A 9,303-nucleotide genomic window follows, 5' to 3' on the forward strand; every position below is an offset into this window, starting at 1 on the left:
ATCAGCTGATCTATTTTGAATAAATAAACATAATATTAAAAGCAGCAATCAATGTATTTATGTATTTTACTGGGTTGGGGTGTGTGTATGGGGTGTATACTCATGATTTTATCCTCAATATCCTGGCTTTCGAGTCATATTTTATTGTTTGTTACTGTATAAAGAACCACGCTTGTCTTTATCGGCTGAAAAAAAAAGACCAGGGAGTGAAGTTCTTGAGTGCATTGCCACCTAGTGTTTCAACAAGGTGACTGCCCTAAATAAAGAGTGCACACAACGACTCATCCAATAGATGGCACGCTGTCTGCATTTTTGTAGAAGTATTAAAGGGCTCTCTCTCTCTCTCTCTCTCTCTCTCTCTCTCTCTCTCTCTCTCTCTCTCTCTCTCTCTCTCTCTTTCCCTCCCTCCATGATTGATCCTCCTCCTCCCATAAGTGTGAGTGGGTGTGTGCATATATTGTGACACTGTGACACCATTGATGTTTCCACAACACAACAGTCTGACACTTTATAAGCCATCCCTTCACCTTTATTGAATTCTAGGGAAGTGAATAAAATACCCAACCATCAGAGTGTCACCTAACACCTGCTCAGTGGCAGGCTCCCTCCCATCAAATCAAAGAAATTGCTCACATCCTAATGTCGAGTGAATAAAAGCAGTAAAGGAGGTTGCGAGCGCTGATGTTTTGGGTTAGGGTTGCAGGGCATTTCCTGTCATCCCAAGGAGCTGACAGCCTGCGACAAGGCAGGAGGGAGAATGCAGGAATGCACTGCTCTGACGTCAGCGTATAGGCAGTGAACAATGCACAGTCTCTTAGGTAACACCATGTTATCCTTTCACACGCAAACAATTGACTGAAAACTACAGATCTTTTATCATTTGAGAGTGATGAAAAGCACACAGGGTTTCCGAGCAGATCTTTATTTTCGGTGTGAGCTATTGTCTCAGGCTTGTGACATTGTTTGCCTGCCACCCCCACTCTGTCAAAGAGAGGCATTTTTTAATGAACAAGGCCTTTGATTAGAAGCTAAAAACAGCCCTTTCCCCCCCAATGATGGTACAGACTGCAGTCATGCATGCTGAGTTTAAATTGGTTTCAAGGGCGTCAGTTCTCTGCAGCATTTGTGAAAACTTGGCAGTGTGACTGTGATGAACTATGAGACAAGCAGAAAACTTTGTAGCTGTCTCCAACAACCACGGGAGCTCCCACATATTTATCTCTCTGCCTCTGAAAGGTGGCAATAATAAGGTAAATCTCTACTCGACGCTCAGCGCTTTCTGGCAACATGCAGCCCAAATGAATCTCATCTGGAGATTGCTGCTGCAGAAAGACTTTATTAATACTCTCAGTCTGTTTACAGCTGCACTTCGAAAATGGTTTGATTAAATATAACAGAATCTCAATGATTGTAAATTCACAGGGACATCACTGTGTTTCAGTGGTTTGGACTGTCACGTCACAACAAGGAGACCTGGGTTTCATTTCAGGCCGGATTGTAGCTATTGTTCTCCCTGTACTGGCATAGGATTCTTTCTTGGTTACACTATCAGGAAATTCAAAGATATGTTCATAATATATACTGGTGGTGACTCAAGTACATGGCTTTTTGTCACTCACTGTGTGCCAGCTGTGTGATGGACTTGGGAACTGTTGAGCGTGTACTATGCCTTCTGCCCAATGTCAGAAGGGGGAGGCTCCAGTCCTTGCGACAGTAACTTGAATAAATTGGATATAGAAGATGGATGGGCAGTGGTAAATGGTGCCAGGACATAAAGGGGCTGACCCAGCCATCAGTTTTATAACCTGTCATGGTTGCATGATGGGTTTGAGCCAACATGCTGGTATTCATTATTCTTAGAATTGTGTAGTTATTGGTTTAAAGATATCGAAGTTACACATTTAGTGATAATGTCTGCCAGCGGAATGCTAATTTTGTAAATTGTCTTGGAATCTCTGTTTTGAAAAGCACATACCAACTACTACTTGCTAGTGTGAGTTAATTCTGTCAACATTGTCATCAAATAAGGCAAGTGGGCTATCGGGGAAAACTGACTTTCTCATAATTGCATTATGGTTTTGCCATCCAGCCAGTTCCTACTACATCTTGAAGCAAAGAGGATGGAAGATCGTATCGGTCACTGTCGGCATTAAAATATCTGACCATCTCCAGTCTATCGCTGAATCCAAGACTAACAAATGTTGTCTGTCATTATTGAAATAGCTTTTTTTTTGTTCTTTTCTTTCTTCAGCATGTCTGCTTTGGCTGTGTTCAGGGTCTATCTGTTCACTAAAGGCACAGTGTCACCTCCATGGTAGCAGCTAAATCTGTGAGGAAAATGCTGATAAGAAATGAGTATAAATTAAATATATATTGCGGCTCCATTCCACAGCATCACTCTACAAAGGCAAGTTTTCTATATTGTGATCAAGCGTTCTGTTTCACTGCTATATTATTTTCAATACCTTTGTGAAATATTGAGTAAAAATGTGTTAAAGTTGTGATATTAAATGAAAAATGTTTCTTGTGACAATGTGATAAGGTTTTTTGGTTGAGCAAAAATACTTTTTATATCATAACGTGATATAAAGTTTTGTGGTGTGGCAATGTTAAGTCAATTAAAGTGCCTTCAGTCAATTTCTAAAGCACCAATTACAACCAATTATTACATTTATCAGTTATAACGCAAATTACATTAAATGAAATGCTTCTTTTCTGTAAAAGTGGTCAATATATGGGACACTGTAGAAAGCGATCAAAACGATCTAATTGACATGCAAAATTTAAACAAGTAAAGTAAAACCAGCTAATTTTTCAAATACAACGACATGGAGAAATAATATTGTGGTGTTGTCATAATAGAAAAACTGATAAGAATGACAGTGGCTACTTTGATTGTTGTTTATTGTGTATATTTATTCTTATTGTAAATTGTTTGTTACAAAGGAGCAGATTAAATAATTTCATTGTTCCTTCTTCCGAATCCTTTGATTCATAACTTTGGGATCTTTTGTGTTGTATTGAATTGCTTTGTTTGCATTTATTTCCAATGAATGGAATGAAAATAAAAAGAAAGAAAGAAGAAACAACCTAAACAAAACATTGATGTTCCATTCCGGTCTATTCACTTCAGGGTTTGATATGCTTTAGAGGTTTGAGCAGTGGCAATATTATACTTCCAAAATTTGTCTAACTATCATTTATAGAAGTTGAGAACGACAAGAATCTTTTATACCCTGTCAGTCAAAGTGACAGACAACAAGAAAGTATCTGTTTGGGGCTTTTAAGTAATTCTTAACTCAAACCCGCCCAACCCAACACCTGCCTGGGGTAATTCTTTTCCAAGACCTAAAGCAACACAGTTCTTTTTTTTTTTTTTACAGCTTGTTGGAATATTAGGGGCATATTGACACATTAGTGACAAGCTTTAAGGGCCAGTTAAGAGGAACAGCAGAAATAATTACCAGCTATATGCTGACGCCCGAGGGCCATAGTGCTTTCCATTGAGCTGCAGATGAGTATAAATACTCATGAATACAGCTTGACATGTTGCGTGGGAGCAGCATTCTACCTTCAGCGCAAAGTGTTTGTATGACTTTGTGCCACTGGAGGCAGTCAAACCCCGCCTCTCACTTCACATTTTGTTTTTCATAAGTCGGTTAAGTGGGAGAATAAGAGAGGTGATTGAGACGTTTTCATTTTCTCTTTGCCTTGAATTGCACCCATTCAAATTCAGCCGTGTTTTGATTAATTCTGACTTCAAGCGCAAGGAATCAACATGCACACCCTCCTCTTCCTTTCAGTGACATTGCCATCTGTATCAGCTTTCACCGAAACTGCTTAGAATTGCTTGTGAGTGATCTCACAAGCTGCGAGTGAGAGAAAAGGGTTAACCTCCTGGTCTATCAAAGCCAACCCATTTAACAGGAGTTTAAAGGGGGTCTCATTCATCAAGGAAACTGCGCACAACATTACTTTGATGTTTCTCATTTCACACACACATTACAGCCGGCTCCAGTCTGAGCTCACGGTGATTGGTCTCTGGTGAGAAGTCAGACACAATTTAAAGATCCTGTCTATTTGTAATCTGCTGGAAAGATTGCCACATGCCCTGATACAGTACAGCAGATCAATCCAAGACACGTCTCTTTTTCCCTCATAAGCTCCCTGTACTCCTTTCTCTTGCCACACTCCAAAACACCAAGAGCTGCAGATAAGCGTCAGATCTAATTAAGGTTTTGCAGGCTTGGCACATTAAGGATATTATTTCTCATAGATTATATCCTTCGTTAAGGTGCAATCGATGCACAATTTTCAAAATTTTGATTTATCCCAGGTATTATCGTTAATTTTCTGTCGAGTTCAGACTGAAACGCTGCTTCAGTCTGAGTGAATTCCTGTAAAGGAGAGAAATGTACAGTTCAACCTGAAGAAGAAATCTGTAGGAAATCAATGAAAGAGCAAAGGCAAACTGTAAATGTTTATACAAGTGACAGACTTATTTGACTCATCAATACCATTAAATCCTGTGTGAATGCATGCATGCATGCAGTCTGACTCTGCTTCTCAAAGACAAACAATCGAACCAATCGCTAAGCTCAAGCAGATCACACCGTGTGGACAGAACACTCTTATATAGGGAAATGGATAACAGTTCAATGTTAGCGCATTCATAAAATACATTTCTGTCTCTTGAAAGAGAACATATGTCATCTGATTTACTGCACAATTCTTTGAAATGTCACAAAACATCCAAATATGTACTTTATATTCAGTTCAGACAAGAGAGAGGAAGAAAAAAAAAACATTTTAAAACTCAGTTTCATTTCACCACCTACCACTGAAACGAAAATCCCATTTGGAGGTTATAGCTGAAATGAGATTCTTCAACAGAGGCCCTTCATCGTATTACAAAGAAAGCATGGCAAGAATGGAGAACAGAGCTGTCTAAGAACTCAGTACATGTGATGTGTATTTGCACATGAATGACACAGACATTCCCATTTACTCTCGCCAACACGCTTCTTTGCTGTCTGTTTATGGAAACTCTCGGTACGCAGACTGCATTATGTTTGGAGCCCAACAGAATCGCCGCTTTATTTTTTCTTTTTCAGTGACATCTACAGATGTTCACTAATAGTGATATACTGAGGAAACACAGCTCGTGGAGAATGATAAGAGAGGATAAAAGATGAACAGCCGAGGGAAATGAAAATGTGATGGAATGAGCTGATGAAACGTTATTAGATCATACAGTATTCAAATCAGCAGAGACATGAAGTCTGCATAAAGCGTATTCATGATGACTCTTATCCATTCGGGGTTACAAGCACGGGTCTGCAGATCTCTGAAGAATGCACAAAGCAGATTCCCCTGATGCTCATTGTGCTTGTACTGTGGACAATGCAGCCCCGGAAAACCCCCCCCCCCAAAAAACAAGAGCTATGAAATCCATTTGTGTCAATGTCAGCCGCAGAGACCAGAGCAGGCAGGACACAAACCCTGCAGAGTTCTCACGAGCTTCAACACCTCGTTTGAGGCTCGACCAGGTCTCACTGTACAGCAGCCAGGTAGCCTAACAAAGGACAGCTCTGGACAACAGCCAGCACTGAGGGAAATGTCCTGCTTCCATTAAAATTCCTATTTAAGTCAAGGCAGGGAATACACCTGCCAGCCCGCTCCCGTACCTCTCCATGTCCTAATGCATTCAGAGCGGAACTTTAGAATAATACATGAGGGAAAAGTGCCCCCCCCCCCCCCTACCCAAACAAACAAACAAAAAAAACAAAAACAAAAACAACCCCACTCTTCCAAATGAGTCCTTTTAAGCTTTGCTGATTATTTTATTTTTTGGAGTTGTAGCTGGATCGCTACTACATGTTTTTCCACTATTAACCCAGATATCCAAAATGGCAGCCCCAGGGTACATTTGATTGCTCTTCCTCAATCCTTTGAACTCCTCTGCAATCAAGCAACCCAAACTTCGTCTTGCCCTCACCGTGAAATCGAAAAAAGGTATCTGTCAAATCACAGCATTCCCCGGAGTCACCAAAACACGACATGAGACAAGTCCTGAAATGCTGCATTTGAATTGCGATGCCACTATAAGCCGTGTCTGCAGCAGCTTCTGCGGCTCCTTCTGTCTCACATGCAAGCAATGCAGCCATGTTGATGTCGAAAGTACTCTGTATGTGTGTGCGTGCGTGCGTGCATGCGTGTATGCGTGTGTGTGTGTGTGTGTGTGTGTGTGTCTGTCCTCTGCAAATTTATCCTGCACGACGTCATTCCACAGTACAAAACACAAGCTGTCAAAGTTGATCAGTACTATAGAAAGAGTTTCAGTGACGACAGAGTTTATTCATGATATTGGGACAACCACGGACAACCACTTATTCAAAGAAAGTAATATTTGTCTTTCTCTGTGGCAGGATTTCCATTTTTCCATGACAGCGTCTCAATTATACCGATTTAGGATATGAATTGTAAATAATCTGGATGCCACCTTTGATACTTCTAAAAAGAGCAGTTGCACGGAAACCTGTCAAAACATTAAAAAAAAAAAAAATTAAAGCAAAAGAAAAATGAGGCTTTGGGGAGAAGATGACAGTGACAGTTTATCTCTGTCTAGCCAATGAAGGCTCACATGCATGCTTCAATTGACCTAACAGCTACGGGTATGTATATGGAACCACCTTCATCAGGTTAGAATAGAATAGAATAGAATAGAATAGAATAGAATAGAATAGAATAGAATAGAATGTCTTTATTGTTATTGCAACAGGTACAACAAAATTGTATTATTGTGAGGTGCAATAAACAAACAAACAAACAAACAAAACAACAAACAAACAATTAGTTGCTTGTATAATTTTGAAATGTACTGGGGTGTTTTTATATGTAACAACGATTGCAAAAGCCTTTTAAAAGTACAGCACAACAGTTTATTTCAAAATGCAATGTAACAGTGAGAGAGGCCCATAACAAACTGCCATCACAACTTGACATTTCCATCCAACTTGAAATTATTTGACCTTTTTTTTTTGCCTTTGTAGAAATGTGCAGTCAGATGTTGAATGCTTCAGTCAGCTTTTGATTTTCCCCCGAAAAATATTGTGTAAGGTGCTATATCAGGATAGTGCAACCGAAATCTTTATCCAAGTGCACAGACTTGAAATGTGGGTATATGTGCATGTGTCAAGCCTTTTAACGTGTTTGTGTATATAAAATCATTGAGGGATTAAGTGTCTGTCACTTTAAGAATGTAGCATTAGTGGTGATGATATCAAATGTGGTAGCTCTTAAATGTGGATGTAAATGCTTCTGCAAAACTTATATTGATGATGACTGGACTTAAAACTCCTATCAAGTATTAATGACTGACCATCATGCTGCATAGAAACAAATAGGAAATGTAGATGGCTGAGTCATGACATTCTGAATGAATATACTTTGAAGTGGGAGTTGCTCCAGTTTGCTTCAGGCTCTTCAGCTGATCTGTCCATACTTATTGAAGTGAGGAAAAAAAAAGAAAGATGGATGGGCACTTCAATGAAATAGCAAAGCTGTGATAAAGACTGTCATGTTGCTGTTTCTCTAATACCACCCACACTGCACTGTAAATATGATCCATTTATCCCAGCTGCCAGTCACCAAGTGAAAGCATCACAATATCAGGGAGAGTATGTTGGGACTTGTTAGCAGATGAAGTGGACGTTGTCTTGTTCGACCTTGCTCTGAGTCGTCCTTCAGCAGGCAGTGAGCTGTGAACAGGAATCACGCAGCGCACTGTGGATGTCAACAGGCCACACTTTGACCTCACCTTTTTTCTCAGAACTTGTCACAGATGTCTCTAACTGCTCTGCCTCTGGACCTGTTCGGAGGCAGCGCTGGGAGCTGACATATCAGATTCTTACAGACAGAGCGGACTGGAAGGGGAACAGGGAGGGGATCACTCTGAAAACACTGCCCTAAGGGCCACAACAGAAAAACAGTCCTGACTTTATCTTCTCTGTGAGTTTTAAATGTCAGGAGCATTTTCCCTGACCCCTGTCAGTACTAAACGCTGTCAAAGTGAAGTTGTGCTGTGGTGTGTGACCTGTACACCCTTGTGTTAGATTGGAAAAACAAACAGGTAGAATAGTGTGTTTAACCAAGAGTAATGTGTTCAGGCTTTTGCACAATGCAACTTGAAATTAACTTGAAATATGCAGTATACGGAAGTAAACACAGTGAAATGGACCTGGGAAACTGCTTTTACTTCAGGATTGAACAATGCATGGTGCTGTTTTGTTTAATCTACACAGAAACTGAACAGTAAAAAAAATGACAAATTGTATTTTTATGGACGGCTTTGTGTTGGAACTATATCTTGGCTGGGAACAATGACTCCCTGGAGTGTTTGAGTGCTCTGGCAATCTCTCGGTAATGACAAGTCTCAGCTATTTCTCAAACGTTGACCTATTCCTTTTAGATGACCCTCTGCTATTGCTCTTTATCATTATTGTTTTTGGTCAGGTGCAATGTCAAAATGTAGTTTTATTATGATACTTAGACATATATTCTTGAATAAATTTGCATTCAAATAAAATATATTCATTTCACTGACACATCCCAGATAAAACAGTGTCATCCCAGCTGAATAAAACAGCACAAACAACCACACCAAGAGAATAAAGTGAGTCAATGGTTACCCAATGCAAACCTTTTAGAAGATAAATACAACCCTGCTCCTCACACACACATATCACCATTTATTCTCTGGAATTACTTTGGATGATTTATATGAGGGCAGTATATTTAGTACGATAGATTTATCAATACTTTTTTTTTTAAATAACAATTGACAGTTAACAACAATATATGATTGTGTCTGTTGATTTTTCTTGAACTGGCAATCATATGCAGTAGAACACCACACTGCGATGCATAGCTACAAGAAAAAAAAAAAAAAAAAACTTAAAAGGAGGAAACCGAGTCGACCAAGGGAATCAAAACACCCTCGCTGTCAGAAACCACAACTTAGGTAGCGTCTCAGCGGGGCGTATGACCCAGAAATGAGAAAAGAACTTCTGAAACTGCAAGATATGTCATACACGGATTCTAGGAAAAGGTTTATGAAGTCATAGTCTGTTAACAGGTGATTTGAAATAACTCCTCAGCAGTGCGAGGCTGTACGGGTTGTGTATTTACACGTTGAGAAACACTGTCCGTCATGTGGCACAAGGAGGATGCTGCGATGTTGCCTCTCCAGCTGGTGACGAGCTTCTGGACTAATTGAGTGTAAGTCCATCTTCTGAATTTATT

Source organism: Blennius ocellaris (assembly GCF_963422515.1).
Source record: "Blennius ocellaris genome assembly, chromosome: 13".
NCBI lineage: Eukaryota > Metazoa > Chordata > Actinopteri > Blenniiformes > Blenniidae > Blennius > Blennius ocellaris.